The following is a 14,891-nucleotide window of genomic DNA, read 5'->3' on the forward strand; positions in this document are numbered from 1 at the left end:
GGGCGGAAGCAAGGTAGATGCAACTGGTTTCCACATCAGATTCAGGAACTTGCAAGTGTTCAGGGCAAGCAAGCCACTCTTTTCCTTAAACTCAGAGCTTTTTTTAACGTGAATGATGGCTTTCTGTCATCTTGTGCTGTTGTGATACATCATGGGAACATCTGGCAATGATGCGGGTTGGACATGGAGTCCAGTCACAGGACACATGTGGTCCATGAAGGATAATGACACCCGAACCATAACTCCAGTAAGTCGATAGGATGTTCATTTTCTTTTCAAATTTTGGAAATTGCTTTTCCATTTTCTATGCAAAGCAGGCACTTGGAGTGAAGAAGGTCATTTTGATAAAAATCCAACTTTTCACTAAAATCAGTTCTTTTCAGCACCCTGTCCCAAAATCTGTTATGCTCACAGTGTTCCAGAACAGCCTTGCCATCTGTCAGAAGCATTTTTAGGTAACAAATTATTCAACCTAACGGTGCCCTATCTTCGCCACACCAGTTGTGAGTGTCTTTAAAGTTCCTTTGGACAGATAAGCCTGAGGCTCCATGATGCCTGCAGGAATCCCCAGATGCTGCAGGGGGAACCCCTAGAGCCAGGGAACAGAAATATCCTAAGGACATGGGTGTTTCTGAAGCACCAGCCATCTCCTGGGTAGAGATGTCTTTACCTACTACTGCAGAAAGCAAGTGTGTTCCAGCACGGAGGTAGCACTGTTTTAGAGAGGAGCGTATGTCTTGCTCTCCCGTTAAAATGGATCCTCTTTTGCATATTGTGTGCTCTGGTAGGGAGTGGGAGGTCACACTCAGACTCTTCCTGACGAGATCCAAATTCATATTATCCACCCCCGGTTACTGCCTAAAACATAGAAGAAGTCCTCAGATAAAGGATTCATCTCTTCCAGCCATGTGTCCTAATCACTAGGCTGAAAATTCAACCCCTTTTAGGATCAAAGCCTGAATTTTCATTGCCTAATTTCAGTAGGATAAGAGGGGAGTCCCCTATCCAAAGCCTTGTGGTTAAGGCACCTTCTGAGGAGGTGAGAGACATGGGTTTGAACTGATGAACGCATATCTTCTGCTTCCTTTCAAGAGGATGCTAATTACTAGATGGTGATATGAGGAAGCAGACGGTGTTGCCACTATCAAATCAGTTACTCAGCCTGGATTTTAAAAGAAAGTGGCCACGGCCACGTTCGAGAGCCCAGCCAGCGCCGGGGTCAGGCCCTCGCAGCTGTACTGCCTCCAGCGTGGGAGGTGGCCAGGCTTATCTGGAGCTGGGTGTCAGCTGGGTGGGAGTTCGGTCGCATCCCTGGGGCTGGGGGATGTCCTGGGCAGGCGGGTGGGGGGGTATGGACCCAAGGGGGAGGTGGTCCGAGGGTGTGGGCATCGCCAGCTCTGGTGGGGAGGTGGGGGGGAAAGCCTTTTCTAGCCATAGTTCTTGACCTTAATTTTCTCCAGATGCTGAGTTGTAAATGCAACTGTTGAATATTTTGTCAGGAGACCACTAATGAATTTGATAGCCACCACACTTACCAGTTGATGGAACAGATTTACCCATCATTTCTGAATTTGAGTTTAAGTGAATGGGACTTCACTCATGGTTAAAGGTTTGGGGTTTTTTCAAATGCGCTGAAGTATCTTGCCGGACTGGGACTTTTAACAGTGTTATTTTGTCTCCTCAAGTCTCCTTCAAGATAAGGTTTTCTTGTATTCTGAAATGATGTGGCAGAAGGCAAAAAATAATCTTGTGACTCATTAGGAAATAAACAGAGGCATAATTGCCATCTGTGTTTCAGTCCGTTTAATCTTTTCTCTCTCCAGTCATGGAAAAAAGTTCATAAAAAAAGTTGAGGTCTGGTTTTGTGATATTTTTGAGAAAAGCTGGCTTAAAAAAATTACAGAAAAGAAAGGGGAAAAAAAAACCCCCGAATACTGGCTCTATACATTATCTTAGACAAAATGGATTAAATTTCTGACACACTACTCATCAAATTCTGACCTTGATTTGACCCCATTGGCTTTTTACTGTTTGATGTTCTCAAACGATTTGGTGCCACTTTTCCTTAGTAGTGCAGTGAATTTTGAGTGTTAGATAGAGATCAATAGTCATAGCTTGAAATTGGCACCTTTGGAGGAAAAATATGTTGTGTGGCAGTAACATAGATTTGATAGTACTTCAGTTAAGAAAATGGTGTACTCTTTCATTATTGTTTTCAATGACAGTATCCAGAGTGTTATTTCATTCTCCTACCAAGCTTCTGACAGTCTCTTGTAATATCTTATCTATCAAAGACTTTTCATTCCTCTTCTTTCATGCTTGGCTTCTGGAGTGGAACTTTATTTAAAAGGTCCCTGAAATTAGAAAGAATGACCATGGCACTTCTGCTATCAAGCTGGTCAGTAAGAAATAAACCCCCTTACTTCTAGACTTGCACCTGGCCTCCTGCATGCCCACATTGAAATCTCATTTTATGGAAGCCTCGCTGTCAGGAGGAAGGCAGTGGCCTGTTGGATAAGGTCTGAGCTTCTCCCAGGTAGCTGGGCTTTGCATATTGGCATTAAAAGGAAGGCTGGGAACGCCATCCCTACCTTTGGCTTTTTGCAAGCCCTTCCTTGGCTTTTTAAAAGCCAAGTGCTAACAGCTGCAGATCAGCAAAGGCTTTAGTTTCTCTTTTCGCTTGGAACCAATGACAAAAAGTACCTGGATGTGTTTCTAACTAGTGATGATGATTAAGCAGGGAAGGGCGGGCAGAGTTGTGTGGAGAGTTATTCTCCTGGGCATTAGTTAACCATTTGAATTGCTTCAGTGTAATCTGGAAAATTGTTCCTTTTATACCACCAGCCTTGTGGCTGCTGCCTGGGAGCAGAAATAATCTTCCCCTCTGCTGGGAAACGGCCCATTCGGATGCAGCGACGGGATATTCAGACTCCTAATTCAGAGGAAATCTTACCAACAGAAAACCTCATCAAAGTGACCACTGCTGGTCGTGGCACACGCCGCTACTCTTTCTAAGTGATTCACTTCAGCCAGATTTAAATGGCAGATGAGGGGGGAGTTGTCTAATGCATAAGGGGATGCTCTGCAGGATCTGGTGCTGATGGTGGCAGTGGCCGGGCAGGAGGGGCTCGTGCTGTAAGCCCACTGACTCGATCGAGCCTGTTGGCAGCCAACAGTAGTTGTTCCACTGTTATCTTCGACACACAGCGTGTTACTGCCGTTACTCCCCTTGTTTGGGTTTGTGATTATGGGGAACAAACGCACTTAGTAAAAAAGACCGTGATTATAGTAATCTGATACAACTTATTAATACACGCTTCACAAGTAATCCATGAGGATTTCAGGGGCTGTCCCTTTGGGAGTGTTCAGCTCATTACAGTAGCTGGAAATGAAGGAGGAGTGTTACCAAGTGAGTCCTTTCCAGGGGCACAGCTCGCTCTTACCCCATTCCACAGAAAGGAGTATCAGTTGCCACTCTTCATCCTCCATGGCCTCTTCAGGTTGTTTACTTGAGAACCAAGCCACAAATAATTTTTACACCTTGGAAGCAAAGATGCCCAGTTTTAAACCATCTCAATTCTTACTGACTCTGTTCTCTATGTCACGATACCTAACTGTGTCGAGGAAGAGAGTGTACAATACGCAAAGCAGTGGCTGGGATGCTGTGCAGGATCTTTGGGTGCTGTTAATCACTGCCAATCCAAAAAATTCAACAGAGCACTTGTCTGTTTACACTCACTGAAGATCTGCCCCACACTACCAGCAATGAAGCCTCTTTGGGGCAAAAGGGAAGAGGGACAGACTTCCAAAAGGCAAGACTGCCTTATTTTTTTAAGAAACCTGTGGCATGTCATTGTCAGCTCTTCCTAGCCAGCAATCAGAAGTCATGAAGTCTGAACGCAAACGCAGACTGCAGGGAAAATGAGACGGCAAGCAGGCCCTGTTCCCAAAGGATTCCTGCATCTTTGAGTAGGCACCTCAGCAGAGGTGGCTCTGAATGGAAGCAGTCATGGCGGGCACACCACGATGCTTTGCATGAAGAAGCGAGGACTTCTGTAACAGGCCAGGCCTCTGAAAGTGGTAATGTTTTTCTTTCTGTTTTCTTTACTATTCAATCTCTGGAGAGCATGTGCAGATAGAATGGGGAAGAACTACCAGGGAAGTGGTCGAGTCCCTGTCCCTGGAGGTATTTAAGAGATGTGTCAATGTAGTGCTTAGGGACATGGTTTAATGGTGGACTTGGCAGCGTTAGGTTAACGGTTGGACTTGATGATCTTAAAGGTCTTTTCCAACCTAAACCATTCTATGATTCTGTGATTTTACTTCTCCATGACTTTCTGGCTGCTCAGCAGAGGAGCAAGGGCAGGGCGATAGGATGAAGGCTGCTGAGAAGGGATGCTGTAGGTACACGTGAATCACACTCCTTAGCTGACAGCACCTCTGAGGCCTGCAGATATGAAAGGGAGCAAGACCTTGTACTAAGGAGCTCCATGCTTTCATTCTCTGACTCAGGTCTGGAAAGGCTTTGTGTACTGCTTTCCTGACATTTATCGCCTCCTGAAGGCCATTGCGTTTAGCATGCTTTTCAGTGGGCCTATGTTCTTTTAGCCACAAGCCCCCGCCTGCTGTCAGGAAGTCTTGGACTTACCAAAGCGATGTTCTCCCAACAGGTGACCTGTGTTTAATTTGCAGCTGTTTGGAGAGGTTCTTCCCTGACAGGAATGCTGGGGGTGTATTGAGATAACCAACTTCTCGGATGCGTGGCCGGGGCTTATGCATCATCTTATATAGGGAAGCCCATATGTGTATGTGTACTCCAAAGGGAGGACTGAAAACTTCAGTTCCTTTCAAGGGTGTGTCTTTGTGGTGGATTCCTGCTCTCATCAGTGAGCTCATGATAAATCATAAATTCCTCTCCCAGAGACAAAGCCTCAGTGGTGCTGAGTACCAGCAACTCCCACTAGCTTCAATGGCAGCTGCGGGTGAGGAGCGTCCTGGTTATATCTGCGAGACCTTGGCCTCGGGTCTCACCTCCGGCAAGCGGGAGGCCATACTGTAATTCCTTGCTCTGCAGCCAGACGTTCCTACCTGGCAGATCCCACTCCATTTGGATACGTGCTGCTCTCCTTGGCTTGGATTTGTTACTAGTGGAATGAAGTTACCACACTGGTTTAAATCCAGTTTAACAGCAGAAACAAAGATTTAGTAAAACTGAACATTTGATAAAGCTTCGTTTATCCTAACTACATTTTTTACTATCCCCTGAACTTCTTCACATGCCCTCAGTGACTTGCCCTGGGTCCCTGAGCAGCTGCCTTCCTTCCCAAATTCAATTTTAAACGTGAACCGAGGCTCTGGCCTTGCCTTCTGATAGCCATTCCGTGCATTTTGAAAAGTGGTTCCACCCTAGCTGCTTTTGCTCCTCTTCTTTACGCTTTTCCCGACGTACGCGTTTCAGTGCCGGTGTACGTTACTCATGAGTTACTGTAGAGCCGCTTCAAAGCTGTGCCAGGGAATTTTCCCAGGTTATGGCACCAGCTGTTGAGAGAGGTGTTTAGCAACGTGATCAACTGTGCATTTAGGTGACGCCTTCGGTTACTGAAGCAACACGTACGCAGGTAAGACATGCTTAAAAATGTCTTGCTTGGTCAGGACCGGAGCCCTGAATCTGCTCTGCATACTGCAGTTCTCCAGGAAGGTTGGATGTTGTCACTGGGTTCAGTGGGAGCAAGAGCAAACTCCGGACCACTGAAGCGGTGAATGAAAGAGAGTAATCACTAGAAGACTTTGCAGATAAGATTTGATTGCCTTGCTGAATCTGGGGATTCTTCAGGGATGGGCTCTGTGAGAAATCCCTGGCATGCTGCTGGTTACATAAAATTGCTATTAATAGTGAATTATTTTTAGAAAGGAAGCTGACATATTGCAAAAGTGTCAAATGATAATGATATGGTAGTTGGTATATGTGATATGCATTTGCAGCCTGGATTGTTAGGCGCTTCTAGGTTTGCTAGAAATTTCAGGTACACCCTTATCGCAATTTTTAGTGTAAGCAAAATACCCAGCAATACTTAGGTAAATGAATTTGAACAGGAACTGCAAATTCAAAAGAAATGTCTGATTTGCTTTTTTACTAGGACTACACATGTGCTGAAGGGTTTAGTCCGGTTCGTTAGAGCCAGATGTAAAAACGCTGCCTCCAGCTAGCTCCATCCCCTGCAAACTGCCTCCCGTGAGCACCTTTCCTGCCTGCCGCCCGGCTCCTGCGAGCCCCCTGATCTCTGCCCGGCTGGCAAGTGCCTGCTCTCCCTCTCACCTTTACAGACCTGCACCTCAAAGTGTCCAGCCCCTCCGCAGCTGAGGTCAGAGCCTCCAAGTCTATCCAAATCTATAGTATTATTTGCCTGGTGTATACCCATATTGGTGTGGCATGGTTGCGTTCTTTGCAAGGAGCATTTGAGTATTTGTGGATCTGGAAAGGACCATTTTTTTGTGCGCACACAACTGGAATGTGGGGCATGAGTAAGAACAGTTATGCAGTTTTATAGAGTGAGAACAGCTCACGGTACCTGTGATATTTTGTCTGAGCTGTTTTGGTCTAGGACCGAGTTTGTCTAAACTGTGGTGATTGATAGGCATTTTGGACAATGTCTTGCTATAGTGCCCTGGAGCTGATTGTAGCAATGGGATAAAATAATGGTTTGTGAGACGCAGAGGAAATACTGGGCTTTAGTGCTTCTAGGAATAATAAAATGTCTGTTCTGCAGTACGTTTTGCAAGGCACACAGAAACAAATAATCTGTGGGGTTGCTTAGTGTTTTTCCAAACTTTTATTAGGATGTTAAAGGTAAAATCTTGGCCATCTACAAGACAGTGGGAAACTCTGCCTTTGCCTCTCTTGGGTCAGGATTTCTCCCTTACATCCGTACCTGCTGTAATTGGCAAATCGCCATAAACTCCATCGCAGCTGAGCTAGGACAACAGCAAGGAGCAAGCATCTGAGCCGTACTTTCTAAAGCTGAGTGTCCCCAGGTGGTGCTCAGGGCACCCCCAGCCCATCTCTACCCTGAGGGACTCTTGAATAAAGAGGTGGGAAGAGCCAACGGGAAACATGGAAACATGGCTGCTTGGAAACATGGCTCAGAGATGGTAAGGGGCTCACAGCAGGCCAGGGGCAGAGCTGGGAAGACACACCATTGGCCTGACCACCTCTGACTGTGTAGCAGTCTATATGTGCAAGGAATTCAGGCAGTATCACAAGTAGGTAAAGTTACATTGAGTTAAATGCATCCCAGAAGAAAGCAACTTGTGCTCCAAAATCCTGACAAACAAACAAACCAGAAAAAAACCCCCACAAAACAACCTCAATTGCCCAGCAATCTTGCTTATGATATGTATTAGTGCTTGGAAATTCTCCAAATTTAAGTGACAAATGTTTGGAGCTGGAGAATGTGAAATGGTGCCATAGTTCATATTTCTGAGAAATGCAAACACGGACCAATTTGACCACATGCTGCTTCAGCTCAATCATGGGCTGGGAATTTCCGTACCGACTTTTAGCCTAAGAGCAGTTGCAACAGCCCAACTTACAAATCTCTCCAAGATCTTAACAACATGCTACTGGTCTCCAAATGATAGCCTCTTAGATATTATTGCTGAAACTTTCTGGAAGTTGTGCAAAGCAGGAGGGAGCAATTAATCCTTGGAGTAACCCCATTTACTCTAGCAGTTTGGCCCTGAGGGAGTAGGAGCACTTGATGTCTGACAGCAGCCCCAAATGTCAGTATTTCTCCCCTTGTTCATTTGCCTGCTTGCTGTGGTAGATTTCATGCCGTTATAAGCTGGTTATGTACAGCCTGATCAAAGTACTTAATGACAGGGTTAATTTCTATGTATAATGAGGAAGCCAAGACAGGAGACAGGTACTGTGTAATCGAATTTTTCATTTTGGAATTTGTTTCTCTTCATGTAGGGCTTAGCTTTGATTTTATTACCATTAACGCCTGCATTTACTGTTCTTTCTAGGCTCTCAGATGAGCTAAACCTACTGCGGAGATAGCGGAGGCACTGAATTGTTCCAACGGCTTCCATAAAAGTATGATGATAAAGTAAAAAGAGCCTATAACTTCTCTGCAACGAGACCTCAAAATGGAGTTTGGTTTGGGGGACAGCTCTTAATAAAATTAGACTGCTTAAATAGTCTACTAAGACATCTAATCCTCTTTTTGCAACTCAGTAGGTATGCTCAGGTATGTGTGTACATAGCCAAAGAAAGAGGGACTCAGTAGGTATGCACACAGGCAGGGATACTCAGGTATGTGTGTACATAGCCAAAGAAAGAGGCAAAAATCATGTTAAAATCCAGAAGTCTCATAGTTTACGAAGTGCCTGTCTCCAGCAAGACTTTGTGGCCATAGTCAAATCCCTGTGGCATCCCGTTGAAAGAGCTGGTGGCAAGAGAGAGGTTAACAGCCCTCATTTCTCAAAAGGTGGAAAGGAGACATGGAGCATTAGACCTGTGTTTGCCCTGCTTATTTTGGTTTTCGTTTTTAGAGGCACTGAGCACTGTGAATGTTTCTGGACCTCCAAAAATCTAGTGGTATAGAAGTGATAGAGGCCTTAGAAAACGTGGCTCTCGCTGAGGTAGCCAGCTTCAGGAATCAAGGTAGAAGTGGAGACAAAATTAAACCTGGGCACATCCAGCTCACTCTGCCTCCACTGTGTTTCTCTTTTTCTAGCACTCTGTAAATTTTAGGAAAACGGGGATTTAAAAGTCCATGTGATGCTCGATTCTGTGAACTGCGGTTAGCCAAGTTTCCTTACAGCTGAGGTAGAAATCTTTCTTTGTGAGGAAAGTGTGCACCTCTATTAGCACCACTGTGCAAGCTGTAGTTTGCAAATGCGGTGGGAGGCTTTGCTCATGCTAATTTGGGCTCAGTCATGCACCTTCTTTTCCTCTTTTACATGCAAATAGCAGCTGTGTCAGTCTCTGGGATGCCTGCTTGTTCCTTTAACGGAGAGATTCCAGTTCATACCTTCAACCAGTGCATTTGTGCGTGGGCAGAGGTACAGCGCAGTGGTACAGTTGCTGACAAGGGAAGAGCTGTGATGGAGGTTGGAACAAGTTAGTGAAATAGAGAAGTTTTGAAAGAAGACACTGAGCTCTTCTGGTGTGTTTTCATTTATTTAAAAAAAGGGGGGGGGAGGGCATGCAGAGAACAGTAGAGGACTACACAAAATGATAATCCATGATCCTGCCCCCATCAGAAGGGACGTCGTGATTGCCAGAGGGATGTATTTCTTTGTGCTGGACCCAAGGGTTCAGGCAGCAGCCCCGGGGCTGGTCAGCCGCCAGCCTGTGCAGCTGGGACCATGGTGGGCTGTGTGCAGTGCTTGGGTTCCTCGCCGTGGTGCCCGGGTGCCAAGGGAGCCGAGGTGGCTGAGCTGTCCTGCTGGGAGCCCTGACGGTGCCATGCCTGCCCAGCTTCCGTGGGCCCTGTGCTCCAGAGGGCCCTGGGCTCTGCCGAGCTGCTGGCTGCTCTGCCGCTCTGCTCTCCGGAGTTTTCCATGGTGGTGTGCAGCGTGTCTGCCCTGCTGCAAAGACAAGGAGGTTCAGGGCACTCTCTTGGGGTCGGCAGGCAAATCGAGTTGAAGGGACTGAAAATCAAGCATATTGGCACGATACTATCCTCTCCTCTGTCTTCTGCCTTCACTTCTGCTTTTATGGTTGTGGCTACCTGAACTCAGCCACTACGTTACCGTGTCCTCTTCCTCTTCTGAAAGTTCACCCTGGCTCTCATGTCACAGATGTCAATGCAAAATGAAATCAGATCAAATAATTTCCATGGCATCGCTTTGGATGCCACTAAACTTACTGAAGAAAGTCGGCGTTAGTGCCATGCGGGTCACGTAGTGTAAGTGTTGTACAACAAGGACCTGTTTAGAAGGGTATTTGATGTAGGGCGCAAGGATTTCCAGGAATTTGGAGTGCAAAGTTTTCTAGGAAGGTCAGGTCAAATAAGTGTGACGTGCCTGTGAGGTTCCCAGTTGAGTCTGTAAGCAGCTTGCCACAAGGGCTTCCAGAAGGTGACAGCTCACCTTTCCGAAAGCCCTGGCTGATGTTTGTCTGTTGTCCCCCGAAAAGACTGCCTTGACGTGGAGTCCAGGGTACAGCCAGGACTCTGCGCACGTCCGTTTCTTTGTGTGTCCATGGACATCCTTGGAGGCTGTAACATAACTACTGTGAAAGAACTGTGCTTCAGCTCCCCTCGGAGCCGTGTTATCATCTTCTTGAATGTATCCCCTCTGTGTCTGTGCAAGCGACGGGGAGTGGGGTAAGGGGAAGAAAGTTGTGCACGTGCTTTAATCCTACTGACAGAGTGAAAGCGATGGCACCTTTATATAGGGAAGGCCCTTAAACACCTCTCTAGCCTCTCCACTGATCTGTGAGGAAACAAGGCTGTGACCTGTAGAGTTTCCATTGACTTCAGATTTGGCAACACTAAATTAAGTGGGTAATATGTTGTGACACAATAAGATGAAATCCTGGCCATTACTAGTGGCAGTGGATTTTCATATTGACTTTGAAGGTATTTTAGCATTTCAGCTGTAGAAATTGGTGGCAAACCCCATGATGGAATAATCTAGTTATTCCCCGTCAAACAGAGGCTCCTCAGCAACATGGATATTATAGAAAATGCTTTTCAAATGGAACTTTATCCTGTTGCAGAGGAACATCTTGAGCTATTGACCCTGCAAAGTAATACATGCATACAATAAAGTTATCGCCTGTCTTTTTAAAACTTTCTTGTAACAATGTGGGCGGACCTGGTTATGCTGTTCTCCACCGTAACGACAATTTATCCAACGCAATTTGTTGCCCGGCCTAGATTTTGCAAAAATACCTGGTCCTTAAAACCTTTGAGAAAGGGGTATATTTGCACCTGACATGTCTACAAGTAACTTAGATCAGGTTATTGATCGTTCCTGCATGTGTTGTTTTCCAGTGGGAGGATGAGATGGAGAGGCCAATCCATTACTGCAGCTATCTACTACTGGAAAGCAATAGCGCTAATGATACAGGTTTTCAATAGCTGATTTATATTACCCTGCAGTCAATAAAAACTCATGATTTTGTCACTGTATTGTGTAAAGCAATGCTCCCAAATGCTGGCACGCCCCAGATCTTACCCTCTGTAACACAGCCACCGTGTTACAAGCAGGTGGAAACTTAACGCAACCCCACCAGTCCCTCAGAGTATGGCCTGGGCAAGCTCTTTGCTCACTGCGAGCCTCAAGCTGGTGTGAGGCTTGTTCCAGTGAGCGATTCCTGCTAAGGCTAGCTGGGGCTCCCCCAGCAGCACCCTGCGACCTGGGGGGGAAGGATGGAGGAGTACAGTCCTCTCCCTGGGGCAAACAGTGCACTTAAAAATCTCAGCGACTGACTGCTAATTCAGTGGTGATTAACGAGAAATCCGTGTCCATGGCGATAAACGCCAGGCAGTAACTGGACCCTGTCTTCCTCCTCCTAGCGATGGGAGTACTGTCGGCACCACAGCCCGCTGAATCCAGCATGGTGCAGAGCTCCCGAGGGAGGGAGCGGCAGCAGCGAGGCGCCGCGTTTGCTGGAGAAAGCGTTGGACGAGCCGTGTGAGAGCCAGCCCAAGCAGTCAGTGGCCACAGTCCCGTCCTCTCCTTGGGTTGCGTTTGAAGGTGAGAATGGTCACATCGGAGCGGATTGTCGTCGTAGGCCAGCTCAGCCAGGCTGGGGGCTTGCCTTGGGATGCACTGACCGTCCCCAGCAACGTGTGCACCGGGGAAAGGCTGTGCAGACCAGCCGTGCGTGGATGTGGGGTGGAGGATTGCATGTTCAGATGGGCTGACCTGCAGGGACGATGAATGTCTCTTTGGGCTCGTACGCACCCTGTTTTCATGCAAACATTTCATGCAGATTCGTAACATGCGATAGCTGCCAAGCATCTTTTACACAGTCACAGTCTAGTGACTGAAGGATCCACTAATTAAGAAGCCCCTAATTAGGCTTTTAAATGATAAACTGCAATAGCTCTAGCGCAGCTGTTGTAAACTATAGAGTAAATTATACCCAGTTGAAAGAGGCTTTAATTACGTATTTATATAACAGACTTTAAGGACTTTGAAAGATAAAAGAATTTTTAGTATCTGCATTAAAAAACCAAGAGAGTAACAATAGAGCTCTTAAACCAATGAAAGCAAGGAAATTCGAAGTTAATCAGAAAAGCTGCACTGGTACTTTTATGCTCATGGCGTTCTAATTTTTGGGGGGGTGTCTTTGTTCTTTTTTGTTTTCATAATGGATGAGATAACGAATTATCGTCGGCCAGGAGTTTATGTCCCCCGCTCTTGATTTCCTAGCTTTTATAGGTCCATCTACAGCATTAATGATACTTTGGCAAACTTTCTGTGGTTTCATTTTTGCAGAAATCCTAGCGAGAAGACCCTTATCAGCCAGCTTTTCTCCTTGCATCCTGATTTACAGAATAGTTAGTTGTACACATGCCTCTGTGAAGCCAACAGCAGCTCAAAAATTGGTTATACTGGGCCCTCGGAGACCACATTCAGGCAAAATCTAGCCTGCACGTTGTGGTGCAGTTTTGGCAGCCATTCGCCATGCTGTGCTTACCAAGTGGAGAAGGGGTTTGGAGGTGTCTGGGACTATTCAGCTATTTGAAAATTGCACTCTGGGCTTCATTTTTACAGGGCTCAGCCCCACTCCACCTAAATGGATGAGAGTTTAGCCCTTGCCCACGTTTGGGGCTGGACCAGTCTGCCTACCCTGTAGCCATCACCCCTCTCCCGCCAGCTCTGCATGACAGTGCCTCTCTTGGTAACCTCACCTGTTCTGTCTCCAAATTCACATCTGCCCTCAGCCTCCCTCATCTACCCAGCCCTGTTTGCTGCCCTTCCTTGCCACCTCTGATCCCAACTAACACCGAGCAACAAACGCCTCTTTACAGAGAAAAGGAAAGATGTCTCTGCTGTGCCCTCTGTTGCCTGGTGGCTTTGCTCATCCGTTGCCAGTTCGCCTCTCAGATTACTGCTCCTGGGGCCCAAGGGCTGTGCCTTTTGTGCCTGCGTGCTGCCACCACGCAGAGGATACAGATGTTGGGCTGTGATGTGCAGGGAGCTCAGTTCCTTGGGCCGCTCTTAGGGACTGGCCTTGGCAGCTGTAGGACTGAGCAGCCCAGGCCAGCCAAACAAGGTAGAGCTTTTTGCTTATTCCAGCCACATCCAAGTATTTTTATCTGCAAATGTCACAGCAAGGGAAATAAGGAATACAGTTCTCATAGTTAATTTTTATGGCTGATTAATTAGCCCAAAGAGCATTAAATTGTGCTAATGTAGTTTGCCTCTTCGATGCTGTCTTTTGACTTCAATGGAACTAAATACATGCTTAAAGTTAACTACATGCCTAAGTGATGTGGTGAATCGGGGCCTAGGGCATTAATTAGAACTTGGCTCAGATTTACTTCCAAGGCTTTCCCCCCCTCCTTTTTTTTTTTTTTTTTTTTTTTTAATTTATTGGGGAATAGTTCTACGAACGTGTATTTATCTGTAATAATCTGAAGCTGAAATATCATCAGATGCTGCTTGCTAGTGTCAATATTTTCTTGCTATGGATTGTATGTGCTGTGTTTGCAAGTAATTCCAAATCTATTTTTTTAACTCTTCGGCGCTCAGCAGTTTAATTGGTATGCAGATGTTCCCCTTTATTGCTGGCAGAGGCCTCTGTCACTGTTCTGAAGGTACTCAGACATCAAGGCTGGTACAGTGGGCAGGAAGAAACCCCCCCTGAAGGCTTTCAAGCTTTGTGGGAAATAATGATGTATGAGACAGGGATTCCTTTGGAACCTGAAGGGAACATGACAGACAGAATAATATGGGAGGAAAACATTGTCTTCACAATTGAGACTGATGGTCTCATCTTGTCTCCTTGTTATTGTTACCAACCAAGACTGAGATGAGCTTTCTTATGAAGAACTTCATTTCATGGCAGGTTCTATATGTTGGACACACTGCGCTCAGTGGTAGCTTTCCATCCACAGTACAGATATTGACAGGCTCTGAGGAACCCTTTGGGGTGGTGTTTCAGCTTAAAACCTAAAATTCCTTCCAGCATTGAGATGCATTTTGTCAGGAGTGACAGTTGCAATTTGATAATCTTTCACCACTTTGCCTGCCTATCTCAAACAGCTAGCTGGAGGGGAGAAACCCAGAGTTGTTGGGCACAGGAGTGTCAGCTTTATGAATCAGCTTTTTCTCGCACTTTATTAATTTCACTTTCCAGTGGTTAGTGCATGTTTGCAAGAGACAATTGATTTGTACGGCTCTGTGTAGGATGGAGCAAAGCTGGAACTAAAGAAGGAGTGCAAGTTGACAGCAATGCAATAGCTCTAATTGACAGATAACAAAGGCACTATTTAAAGCAACTTTTCTTCTGCTGTTTAGGTTAAAAATGGCCCTCAATTTGTCCTCTGATTGCTGTGTTCAAAAAGAAGTGTTTTCATGTATACTCCTCTCAAATGGATTAGCTGAAATATCAAGCGCTCATTTTCTATACTTGCATTTTCAAGTTAGATGATTCAAAAGGCTGTGGTGCAAGGTGCAGAAAGATGGCTGTCTCTGAACTCCTCCAGAGCAAAAGCTGTCTTTCAGGGGATGCCTTGCACATGTGAGATTTGTGTTAGTATTTTTTGGCACCCACAGTTTGCATCAGAAATGCATTGCAGCTAATGGGAGGCAGAAGGACTAATACACATGCCGCGTGTTGTGGGTGCAAAAATGCAAATAGAAATTACACCCACCACAGAAAGGGGCTAGGAAAATGCACCTTCCTGGATGTGAGCAGGGCA

This window comes from Egretta garzetta, unplaced genomic scaffold (assembly GCF_000687185.1).
Source record: "Egretta garzetta isolate BGI_Z169 unplaced genomic scaffold, ASM68718v1 scaffold204, whole genome shotgun sequence".
Lineage (NCBI taxonomy): Eukaryota > Metazoa > Chordata > Aves > Pelecaniformes > Ardeidae > Egretta > Egretta garzetta.